A 13,907-nucleotide genomic window follows, 5' to 3' on the forward strand; every position below is an offset into this window, starting at 1 on the left:
GTTGGCCTGGCTCAGTGAGCCAGAACTCACCCACTAATCCCTACTACTGCCGTAAGCAGGTAATGAATTCCCAATGTATTAAGTTTAGGTTTAATAAATTATAAATATATTTTATTAATAACATAATAATATACAAATATGTATAAGCATAAAGTAATAAATAAGCCTACAGCTATTAATAATGTCCGTAATCTGTATAATTCCAAAATACGGATCCCTCGGATGCGGATGCTGCTTACATAATCTCGTCTGTCAAGGTGTTTCGGCAGGAAAGGCCTTGGCAGACTTATAAATTCCTGAAATGAGGGTTCATACCTACCGACTAGAATTGGTTTCATGGTGGTATCAGATGGGTTAGTGTACGGTTATCGATGGTCATCTTGCTTATAATCTCGTCTGCCAAGGTGTTTCGGCAGGAAAAACCTTGGCAGACTTATATATTTCTAAAATGGGGGTTCATACCTACCGACTGGAATTGGTTTCATGGTGGTATCAGATGGGTTAGTGTAGGGTAACCGATGCAGACCTTGCTTACATAATCTCGTCTGCCATGGTGTTACGGCAGGAAAAGCCTTGGCAGACTTATATATTCCTGAAATGAGGGTTCATACCTACCGACTGGAATTGGTTTCATGGCGGTATCAGATGGGTTAGTGTACGGTAACCGATGGTCATCTTGCTTATAATCTCGTCTGTCAAGGTGTTTCGGCAGGAAAAACCTTGGCAGACTTATATATTCCTAAAATGGGGGTTCGTACCCACTGACTGGAATTAGTTTCATGGTGGTATCAGATGGGTTAGTGTAGGGTAACCGATGCCGACCTTGCTTACATAATCTCGTCTGCCAAGGTGTTTCGGCAGGAATAGCCTTGGCAGACTTATATATTCCTGACATGAGGGTTCATACCTATCGACTGGAATTGGTTTCATGGTGGTATCAGATGGGTTAAATTAGGGGTCCCGTTGACCACCTTTGAGAGCGTCTGCCAAGCACTTCCGGCTAAAAAACTACTGGCAGACTTCGCTTTTATGTGTCTACATGTAAATTTCTAACTGCTGCCATAACTATTATTTCGGTATCAGATGGGTTAAATCAGCCCCCTTTTTTCGCACCGGAAGTGGCCTTCTTTTTCGTACTTTCGGCAAGTTCCGCCGTGGCAGACTATCGAATTCGGACTTAGCATCACTTTTATGGTTTCCCATTGTGTATTTCATCGTGGTATCAAGTCGGTTAGAAAATTTGCGGCCGGCTCTTCTACTAATGATATTTACTACTATTAGTAATAGTAATATCAGTAATGATATTACTATTAATAGCCCCCGTTCCTTATGGAACCCTACACTGAGTTTGGCCCAACGTGCTCTTGACCGGTTTTGTATGTTACCTTAATACCTAACATTGTATTGTACCTAATTGTTTAAGTAGACAACGTTAAACTCACTAACAATTAAATGTTTAAAGACATTACACAAGCTTTCTTGAGCTTACCGTGGGGCTCTGACAATTTGTGTAAAAAAATTGTCCTGGAATATTTATTTATTTATTTTATTTATTACCAACACGCTTACAAGTACTCCAGCTAAAATCTGCTAGATGACCGATATATATGATGTAACATTAGAGCAGTCATAATTACAGAATGAGATTACATATATACTTTACTTATGTATATACGTATTGTTCACATTTTGTATATGTACAGAGCGATTATTTGGCAGGTAGTTATCTGGCTGCTTGCGTAAAAACAATCGTTTAGCATTTGCTACACATCATACACATGGCACTTTTGCCATACATATATGGAAAGTAAAAAAAAAAAATTAAGCCACGATATTCGACTTGTTTTAATAACTACTCGTGACATTATACTGCCTATTTGGCCACTTCTGTGAAAGTAGGCGAACATTAAAATTTTTGTGAACAACGTCTGTATACAATTGTTTCTAAATTTCTGATGGGCGTGAGGTATCAGACACAGGTGCCATTTCACTTGTAAAAGGCTACGCCGCGAGAAGCACCACTGTGTTGAATCCTACACTATATCATACTAAATTGCGAAAATCACACATGAAAATTTTCGGTAATTATATTCTCACATTTTTGCCCGGAGTACACTAGTAGTACGGAGATCGAAATTTTATCTTACATTTCCAAAATAAAAGTTTACTTTATTTCCTGTGAAATTTTCCTTTTCCCAGTACTTTTCAAACTTTTTGGAAACTTCCTGCGTTTGTGCTACTTTTTTACCCACAAACCTCTATTTTTAAGATATATTGGCTTGCCGATTATATCGGCCGATATATCGGTATCGGTATCGTTACATCCCTATTTTCAGAGTCATATCATAAAACTTTCTGGATTAGTACGGGAGCACCTTGCACCTATGCTTGGTGACCGCGAGTTGTCTTGTAGCTCCATTTATTATAGTGGTCTGTAAAGCTGCACATTGCAAATATTGTGATCATGATTTGATTTGTCAAAAACGTAGTCGAATACGCACATCTTGATTCGCTATTAGTTACCAGCAATTTGGCATTGGCTTGAAATACCTATTAGTAATTTATAGAGCAGTCAAGTTCCTTGTTACGTGAAGTTATGCAGTTAGTTAGTGTGAATAGCAATTAACTAGTTGTTATTTTTCCACTTGTCAATATTCCACATTTTTGGCCTGAAAAGTTTTAACATTTTTTTTGGGTGGGGAAAGTTATTGTTTACCTCTCGTAGATTCCAAGATTGAACCCCCGAGTCGCGAGTGGTTCAAAATGTGGAAACAGGTTATAGTGTCAATCAATTATCTATATCCAAAAGAATAGGTAAAGGTTAGTATTTAATTTATGTTAATTCGTAATTTGAATGTAGATAGCTGGGAGCTCTACCAGACTACCTACTTCTTTCATGTCTACAGGCAAGAACCTGCTTATACCAACATTCCATCAATTAAATTTCAAGAGAGAATTGTATTACGAGTATTCATAACAGCCTATTACACGTTAAACTTCGCAAAATTGCCAGAGCTCACGTAATACGATTTACGAACGGCAATTTAACGAATACTTATAAGTAGAGGGCGGAGTACCGGTGGCAAATTTCACACTAAATGTATGGAGGCGCCTAAGTATTCTTATGATTAAATAAATAACGAATAAATGATTAATTTTGCATAATAATTTTTAGGAACTTATAGATCTTACGAGCATACAAATATAATGTAATATGTTGTTAATATCTATAATACATAATAATATGTTTTCTTATCAAAACATTATCATTAGGTACTAAATACTAGACTAAGAAGTTATACCTGCCAAACGATATATTATTTTCAAGACCATTCAATTACAATTGAGGACTGGAATTATGTGTTCGAGGTCCTCCTCACAATCTACACTTAAGTGCGTATCCATGTTATAAAATGACTGGACTATGGCCACATGTTCCTGGTTTTTCAGAGTGAATCGGTTTCTTAATTTATTGAAGATCCATTTATGAGTGGAAAACGATAGCTCTACATCTACCGATGTCATGGTTGCATGTTTAAGGAGTTGTTTATAATTTTCCATTGTAATCATATTCCTTAATTCGTCAGCATCTGGGTTTCTATCTAGAACCAATTCGAGTTTATTTCGCACGGTTTCACTTCCTTGGAGGCTTAAAATACTCCTAACTATATCTATTACCAGAAAACTTTCTTCTATCGGAATTTTAGTGCATAGTGTTAAGTACTTACTTCCAATTTACGAGTAGGTACCATACTAAGTACATTAGGTAAATGAATAATTTTATTATTCAAGCCTAAAATAATAATTATAAAAACGACTCCATACCTTTTGTGTGAAATTTGCCACCGTTACTCCGCCCTCTACTTATAAGTATTGCAACTTTTTTCTTAGAAAATTGTAGCTTTCCCTTTTGATTGCTAATGCATGTGCAACTACTTTTGAATAAAGACGTATTATTTGTTATTAAAAGAAGAAGAAATTCTTGTAGTAAGAGCTAAATAATGTCGAATGATGCGCTAATTTTGCCTATTGATTAGTGTTTAGTATGGAGTTCATACATTTGCTAGGTAAACGCAAAGTATACAAGTACATAGTATCTCGGACGATCCATGCTGGAAATGTCATTGATAATGATATGTGAGATATGTCATAGTTTTCAATTTTAATTGTTTGGTGGAGTTAAATATAATGTTAATGTCCGTGTTACAACATCGCTATTATATATATACTTTTTAGTCTTAAAAAAATGCCATTCAGAGTTTCCTTAAATGTACTTAGCGTTTTTTGTACAGTAAAATTTAAACAAGCTTGCTAGCTAATTTGCCAACTAACAAAAAAGTGGTCGAGATCCCGAGGTCCGTAGGACTGAGTTATTCCTAATGCCACTAATACTAATAAACTAGTACGCATATCCAGTCTTGTGGATATTCTTCTATCTACTATAGTTCGTTTTTTTTAGCATTAGAAATTATTTAAACAAAAACAAACAAACAATCTTAGGTAAACAATCTTGATGTGTCTTTTAATCGAAAAACACATTTTAAAAATAAGTTACGGCAAATATGTAACAATTATGAATCTAATACGATCATTTATATTCTTCTGCTTTCATAAGTAATAGTTTTTGATTTTTAAAAAGCGTTTTTCAATTAAAAGACATGTCATTGTCAAGATCGCTTACCTTCTTGCAACTTCTTTCTAATGCTAAAAAACACGAACTATGTAGCTATTCGGTTAATTAATGTTTCTTTTGTTAATAAATTAATAATGCCAATTTTTAGGGTTCCGTACCCAAAGGGTAAAACGGGACCCTATTACTAAGACTTCGCTGTCCGTCCGTCCGTCCGTCCGTCCGTCCGTCCGTCCGTCTGTCACCAGGCTGTATCTCACGAACCGTAATAGCTAGACAGTTGAAATTTTCACAGATGATGTATTTCTGTTGCCGCTATAACAACAAATACTAAAAACAGAATAAAATAAAGATTTAAATGGGGCTCCCATACAACAAACGTGATTTTTGACCAAAGTTAAGCAACGTCGGGAGGGGTCAGTACTTGGATGGGTGACCGTTTTTATTTTTGCTTTTTTTTTGTTTTTTTTTTGCATTATGGTACGGAACCCTTCGTGCGCGAGTCCGACTCGCACTTGCCCGGTTTTACGATTATATGTATTATGTTAGAAATATGACCGGCGAATCAACTAACGACCTACATTTATTGCACTATTCGCGGTAACATTCAAGTGAACAAGTAAGGTACAAAATGTGTTATGCCTATTCAAATATTTAAGTAGAGTTAAGTTAACCATTTCATTCCTTTTATTAACATCCAGACTTCAATCCGACGGGACTCAGAAGTCGTAAACCCTGTGATTTACCGTAGAGATGTGGGCTCCAGGCTAATATAGTTTTGAAATATGCCCACACGATCAAAGCAAAAATAACCTGTCATAAGATAGATTTAGGACCCCTGCATTTCGCAATGAGTAGCTATTATACTTTAATGCTTTATTAGTTTTGCCAGAGCTCCGCGTAGGAGGTACGGTCAGCATCATGACCACTGGTGTCAAATATATCGCAATATATTCCAATGGTAATATAATAAGGTGCGTTGCAATACACACCCTAAAAACTACCTAGCGGTAGCGATGTACTATACGTGTTAGAGGAGGAATGAGGCCTTCGATTAACCTATACTGAATACGAAACCCTGTATATGTATAAGGCTATTTTGCGAAAATAAAAAAACGAGGTTATTAACTAATTAATCATGACCTCAATCGAACAGGTGAATGACGAAGAAATGTGGGATTGATCATAGTCTAATAAAACATGGTCTTCTCTTCCCTGAGTGACACAAGCCTACGTCACAATAACATGGCCGCTATATATAGCGCTATCGCATATTATCATATAGCGCTGTCGCATGATGACGTAGCCTTGTGTCAGTCAGGTGACCAAGAAAAAACGGGAAGAGAGTACCAGGCGGAGTATATTATTATACCATGGGATTGATTATGATTACCTACAGACACTTGTAAGCACTTACGTAATATCAATGTTAAAATTTAGGTACAGTCGTAGTTAAAATTTATGTACGTTAGTTGCTTATATTCGTTTCTCATTTTTTGGACTTTAAACAGGTGATGATGATGATGAGTCTTGGATCGTGTATTTTTTATATCTGGTCTGGTGAAGGACCAACGGCTCTGAGCGGCTACCGCGAAAACCGATATTCGCAAATTGCGGGGATCTTTCTCTTTTACTCCAATGAAGGCGTAATTAGAGTGACAGAGAAAAATCCCCGCAATTTGCGAACTTCGATTTTCGCGGTTATAGCCCTGGGGTTTGCTTCAAACTCAGAACTCATTTACCTACAGGTCTTCAGATGAGATGCATGCTAGGAATATGTATCTGAATCTGAAAATTGCTGGTTTAGTATCTTATAGCTAAGTCAGAGACGAACCCCTTCAGTATGTTTTAATTGATTTTCTGAAGGTATAGGTCTGTAGGTGTATTGCGCGTTTCGTTATACTCGGTTATACTCAGCAGATATTTGTCGGAAATACTAATACTTACCTACTGATGAATTGATGATAATATGTGTTTTTGTTTAACATCACGTATTTACATTCCACACGAAGAATGTAACATATCTTCGGCGATTCTGAGAATAAAATAATTAAGTACCTACATATTTTTACATGTAGATAAAATGTTTTTTTTTTATGAAATTGATTCATTCAACTCTGTATTGCATAACAATCGTTACACTGCACTTAGAAAATACTTAGTTATAGTTGTTTGACTATGTGGTCGCCAAGGCCTGTTCACTTCCTAAGAAAGTTATGTCCCCAAACAATTGCGCATGTGTGCGCCTGAAGCTTCTATGTGTGCGTTGGCCTCCGAGAAAAAGTTGCGAGTAATAAAAATAAAAACATTTTTCTACAGCAACATTGCTCCCAACTCGGATTTAAATTATCACGAATTTTATACATTATTAATCATAAAACGGGACTTAAAACGCTTAAAACTTAGTTATACGCGATTCAGTTTTAAAATTGAATATTTGCTTCCAACTGTCTTTATCAATGTCCATAAAATATATGGAGGGTAGGTACGTCTACCCACCATAATAAAAATATATTTGTCAATGACTCTGTCCAACTGCTGTGGTTAAATTTCATAACGAAAATTTTATTTATTAAATTTTTAAATAATAAATACAACGTAGCGGTACTACCACTTAAGACTGTAAGTCTGTACCTACATGGATTACAGCAATGCACATAGAAAATGTGCTACATGCGGAGCAAGGGCTGTTGAAGCAGCTAGAGTGAAATTCACAGTTTTAGTGGGTTCAGAAGGAACCGAGTCATAATGCACCTGGAAAGCGTATTAATTAACCGTGAAGAAATGTATGAATACAAGTTGGAAATTTGTGTAAAATACCGTAACGTGTGTAAAGTGTAGTGTATCTGTGTGTAAAGTGTATAAGGTAGGCATGCCTAATGTTATTTGTATTACACTGGAAACTTTGTGAATGCGCTTTATTAATGTCAATTTTTTTATTAAGTTGTCAGGATTTAATTTTCAGTGTATATTTGTATATGTAAAACATATTTTTAATAAATAAAATTATACAATGTTATAAACATAAATATGCCTTTTATTTAAATCACTTGATAATACCACAAACAAGGGGTAATATTTGCATCTTTCATATATTTCGTGATATGAAGATAACAAATATGTTTATCAACAGAATTACTACCTACCAATACCCGCCAGGCTAAACCGGTTGTCAACTTTAGTTCCATTGGTACACAAAGACGGCGCCACTAGTATAAACGTATAAACGTTTGGGGACATTTTTTTGTATGGAGTTATCGTTCTTCTCCTAGTGAGTATTATATTCTTTGGTGGTCGCCATATCACAGATAAGTGATATGGCGACAGCCAGTGGATATTTTCATAGATAAGTGGCCTAAACTAATGTCCAGGTGCCTCGCTTATTGTGAGAGTGAATGAATAGATGATGAATGGAAAACTTGTAATGTGAGATTTTATTGTTATAATTGTATACTTAATTTTTAATGATGTTATAATGTGGTTAAGTTTTTTTTTTAAATTCTATTGATATAATTGTATAACTTGTATAAGTAGTAGCAAGTGTAATTGGTATAAGTATTACTGTAACCGTTCTTGTGATATTAATAATAAATAAATAAATAAATAAATCACGAGTTAATACTGCGCTAGTCCTGTGATGTGTCTGTAACTCCTGTAATGTACATAACATTTTTTTGACAGGTGTGAAATAGGTACCTAATTTTCTATTAGAAATTTTACTGTTTGTTTGAATGTTAGCGTACAGATCATTGATGAGGATTTAATGTGCTTTTATGAAATGTGACGCGAGTCTACTTATTCCCTGAAGACACTAAACGAGCAATATAAAATACGGACGCATTATGTAAATGAAAGTAAAGTTGTTCAGCCACTAGCTCCGTGCTAGGACAAGCTGGCTACCGGTCCTGGATAATGCCCATTGCATCCATAAATGGTTGAGCATTAATGGCTAAATCGCCAACTATACTTATCTAAAGAGAAGCGGGAGTTGTATAATTTAATTAGAGATCGTGGTTACTTACTCATTAGGAACCTCGCCAAATTGAGATTTGTAAGTTTATGTGATCCGGAGCGATTTGTTTTGATAATTCAATTAAAACTTGCTAGACCTGATTTGTCGCGCCTTTCGACACGCGAATTCGAGCTTAACTGCGCTATATACTTACGTGTAGATAGCTAAATTTGTAAAAAGGTCCTCCAGGCAAAAAAGTTCATCGTCCAAGGTGAACAACAGGTTCAGTGCCGATCGTTTAACTTATTTAGCCCGGAGAAGGGATGCGCGGACTCTGATAAAGAAAAAAAAACTTACATATATAAAGGTTGGCACTCGTGGTAGTAGAAGGAGTTTGATAAGCACTAGATCCGATATGCGGGCATCACCGGTTGTCAGTTATCACTACCGTGCGCGGGAAATGCTAGAGCTCCATGCGTGCGAGTGGCACAGAGTCTGGGGACTAACTAAGCGAATTTCTGGGTGTCCGTGATGTGTGACGCTTGCGCACGTGCGCTATGCCGGCGCGCACTGCAAGCTGCGCCTGCGACGGCGGCGTCGTCGTCGTCGCCGTACCACGCACCCACTCTTCTGGCTAGATTTGTTACAGATTAGCTTTATAGAGTTGCATCATTATTGAGGTTCAATTCACAAGACCTACGATATTAGGCTTTGAAAGAAGGAAACACCTATGTAGCCTAGATTTTTTAAACCGCTACATTTGAAAGTCCTGAAACAAATAAGTGTTGCTTTGCGTCTGATTTTAGAGTAATGTAAAATGCAGTTATAATGTTAATTTTTAACTCATTTATTTAATGGACCTAAAGAAACAGTTGTAAGTATCATTTGCATTGCCGACATTTTTTGCTCAGTTTTTATATCAACCTAGAATTCTAATTTTATATGGTTATAATATTTAGGATTTTTTGACTTATGAGTATACTAATCAAAATATATCTATTATTTACGCATTTATGATACTATTATTTGCATTAAAAATTAGTTATTTATCTGTTTCCATTTATTAGACCGAATCGGTCCTTCGAGCCGGATAAACCAGTCTCACCCGAATGTTTAGGTACGAGTACATATATGTATAGAGATGATGCGTCAGATTTGTAATTGATACTTACTTACTTAATTAAAATGTCGTACGTCGACGACGAGTCTGGTAAAACTAGTCATAGACCGTAGTTGTATTAAAACTGGCTTTTTAAAACTTACGTAGGTTAGGGTCCTCCCTTACCTATCGACTGCGGCAAAATTCCAACTAATCGAAATATACTTACCTATTCCATGTTTTACACATGTAAACAATGGATTTTTTTTATGCGAATTTTGCGAAAGTGCGTCAAATACCTACTGCACGATACGGATCTTAACAATAGTGTTCGCGCTCTTGACCGGTTCTTGTTATATGAAACTGATACGTGATCGCATCTTTCGTGCGGCGCGGCGGCGTATGCAAATGGATGAATGCATAGGAAGTCCCCCACCCGACCCAGCCTTCACCGCCAATGTTTAAACAACTAACGTTCCTGATTCAACGCCGTTAAAGTTTACTTTAGCTCATGTGTTTTATACGCTAGCTGTACCTACTGGAACGAACGCATGATAATGTTAAACAGAAACTCATTAGATATTCATTTTTATCGTGGCGCGGTGACCATATAGAGGACTTTTCGAAAATTTCTCCATAAAACACTTTAGATAGATATCTTTATGTTATGTTTACGTCTCATATTTTGGAGAAATTTTAAGAGGCTGTTGTATAAAAATTGCCAAAATAGGAACTTGTAAACTGGGTAATTGTTATAAATATTGGGGTTACATGAACTGTGAATGTAGAAGTTTGTTTTAGTTATATCAGAGTTGTTATATATATTACCTCGCAGTTGGCTGACATACGGACTGACATGCTTATCCTGAAAAACAAGTTCACATACAAAGCGGCGAGGAGGCAAGGCTCCGTGACGTGATAAAACGCTGACGCCTCTAGATGGATGGCTCCATTTCGTCCTAGTCATATGTATTCCATTACTTACCGAGTCGAACAATCAGGCTAGCCAGTGTATATGTGACCACGAAATCCGCAATCCGTAACAAATATGCGTATTGGGAGCAAACTTATCTATGCTGGTTCATTAGTGTTTGCCTCGCTTGCTCAAAGTTAACGAATGGAATAACATCTCCGAGTATAGGCGCTGTTGTCTGCTGAGGCTGAGGCCCATAAAACACCGCCCTGGGAAGGGTACTAAATGCCCTATCGTTGTCTAGTGGACAGGGGAATAAATCGCGCCTACAAAGCGTTAAGCTGTTAGCAAATTACAAGCCATGTTCTCGACTCCTTTGTGAACGTAAATTGCCAATCACCAATATGCTATGTTCTGTCAGCGTAGTTTTCGTTTTTAGGGTTCCGTACAGAAAGGGTAAAATCGGGACCCTATTCCTAAGACTCCGCTGTGCGTCTGTCTGTCACCGCTGTACCGTGATAGCCAGGCAGTTGATATTTTCTCAGATGATGTATTTCTGGTGCTGCCGCTACAACAACAAATACTAAAAACAGAATAAAATAGATATTTAAGTGGGGCTCCCATACAACAAACGTGATTTTTTTGCGGTTTTTTGCGTAATGGTACCGTGAAATGTGAATGGGTGAAATTTGACTTTCAATCCTCGATAAAATTTAATTTTTACATGTGAAAACTGAATGGTGTATATAATAAGTGGTTCGGACGTTTGTATTTTATTTTGGGTAGTTCCATTTCACAACTTTGACGATAAAGAGGAAAACCCACCTCACCCCGTAGTGCCTCGTATTTGGGGTGAGAGGGTTTTTCATACAAAGGTGATTTTGGAAGATTGTTGGACCGATTTTTTTTTATTATGCGTATTACTATAGCCCCATTTTAAATTGGAATACATTATTTTTGTAGCAGAGTCCGACTCCCCGATGGCCGGTTTTTAAACAAAAATGCCAAAATAAAACGCCTGTAACAAACTGAGGTAAACCATGCAAAGAAAAGAACCCCATAAGCACCTATTCCGTTTTTTGCTAATCATATTATAATAGTTATGTGATTTGCTATAATAATGAGAACAGTGTCATAGTCATATAACACTTTCGTTACTAATTAGAGCTGATTACGATAATTGGTACCTATTGTTAGTCTTCTGCTAATTGAAATATCTGCCATGACATGGTGATGTAACCACGAGCCGTGTGACTTTGCGATGGGAATTAGGGACCTGTTTAATTATTCTTATTACATTCCATAGATACCATCAACTAAATTCAATGCCTGGAACGCTTTTGTGCAACTTACACCTATGTATTTTTTCCAAGAAAACGAAAGATTCAGAAATACATGTAAATAAAATTGTAACGTAACTTACCTAAGGTACATAATTATAAATAAAAAAATGTCTAGTGTTAGTCGTAGATGCACTGGCTAACCTAATCAACAATTAAACGAGTTGTAATCCGGCAATTGTAACATTTAACTTCAGGGACCAGTCGTAACTATCTTCAATCTAATTTTATCGATGTAGCAACTATCCAGTATACTTGTTACTTTGTGCACCTTTAATTCCGAACTACAAGTTAATCCCTTCCTTATGTTAATTTCACAGTTGATTCTGATTTTAACTGGAATTAAGATCGTAAATGGAAGGAAATTATCCAACCTACAGGATACTAAAATGCAGAAAACAAGTGCGTTTAGGTACTTAGGTAGGTACTACCTACCCACTACACTACTACAGGTTTAATTAATCCCTACCTGATCCTATTAGTGTATTTCACGAGCAGACAATTAGGCCTCTACTCTACCAATTTCGTAAAATATAAACCTTCGTGTTAGTGTTGTTGATATCTCCGTCAAGCATTGCATGTTGTCTATTATATATTATATAGTGCCTTTGCGGTCAAACTAGTAGGTACTTAACCGAAATTCAAACAGTAGGCACCAATTCGCGAACGTAAGCTTGGTATAATAGTGTTATTGGGCAGGATTATCGACGACGAATATATTTTTGAATCCAAGATTTTGGGCCTCAACCATCGAGCGCTTTGAATTTTCTGGATCGGGAGTTTACCTAGGTACGTGAACCCCTACGATATAGAATCATAAAGGCACTACACTACGATTATTACTTATACAGATAAGTCGGGTAACAAATGGGTAACAATAACAACACCGACTAAATCTACGAGCTCCGTTATATCTCCACTCTCATACGATTATGAATCACATCTAAAATTCATCGGAACAAGTGCGTTACCATTGCATATAATACACAGCGAGGTGTTAATCATGTTGTCTTGTACTTGATATAGTGCTTCATATCTTCATATCGCTCACAACGCGCTCGACTTTCCCGTTCCGCACCGTCGCGCCCATTGACGAGCTCTCTTCGTTCGCTATTACTCTCATGTGTAACCTCATTCACTCAACTGTGTAATCGCTTTATATTGGAAAATTAATTTTCTGTTTATAAACAATGCAAGATACGCCATTTCGATGTAGGTTGGACAATTGCTAGGTAGGTAAGGTATTCTGGTTTTATTAGTCTTTAAATGAACGAAAGGCGATGGATCGCCCCACAGAAGTATATACGCTTATTAAGTTATTAACAATATTTAAATGTGGCTACTTAAATTTATGTTTTGGACGTATTCTAACGTAGACTCTCCTCGAGACCAAGAGCTTTGCGACCACTTAAAACGTCGAGGTAGGGAGACCTAGGAGGATTGTGACAAGGAGAGTACAGTACGTTGATTCACGAAAGCTGGCACGAATGGAATGAACGAAACTTTAATTGTATGAGTGACACCTGTAACGGTACACAGTCAGAGACATCATTTTACGGCTTAATGACAAGTATAGATATTTTCATTCACTCATTCATTCCTAAACTTAGCTTAATAGTTTAATTTGTTTTGATTACCTGCTATTGTTTTGCGAAGAGTCTTCTTCCTCGCGTTATCCCGGCATTTCGCCACGGCGAAGGAGAGCCTGGGGTCCGCTTGACAACTAATCCCATGATTTGACGTAGGCACTAGTTTTTACGAAAGCGACTGCCATCTGACTTTCCAACCCAGAGGGTAAACTAGGCCTTATTGGGACTAGTCCGGTTTCCTCACGATGTTTTCCTTCACCGAAAAGCGACTGGTAAATACTTATCAAATGATATTTCGTACATAAGTTCCGAAAAACTCATTGGTACGAGCCGGGGGGTTTGAGCCCGCGACCTCCAGATTGCAAAGAGTTGTTTTTCGAAGAG

At 37.0% G+C, this 13,907-nt stretch overlaps 1 protein-coding gene across 2 annotated transcripts in view; it reads right to left on the reverse strand.

Annotated features, from left to right (window-relative positions):
- LOC134670152 (uncharacterized) overlaps positions 1-9,162 on the reverse strand; it is a 26,223-nt gene extending 17,061 nt beyond the window's left edge. For both annotated transcript variants that reach the window (XR_010099024.1, XM_063527840.1), the window contains exon 1: positions 8,940-9,162. The gene's annotated coding sequence lies outside the window, so the exon portion shown is untranslated. The remainder of the gene's footprint in view (positions 1-8,939) is intronic.
- Between the last annotated feature and the right edge of the window lie 4,745 nt (positions 9,163-13,907).

Source organism: Cydia fagiglandana, chromosome 13 (assembly GCF_963556715.1).
Source record: "Cydia fagiglandana chromosome 13, ilCydFagi1.1, whole genome shotgun sequence".
Classification (NCBI taxonomy): domain Eukaryota; kingdom Metazoa; phylum Arthropoda; class Insecta; order Lepidoptera; family Tortricidae; genus Cydia; species Cydia fagiglandana.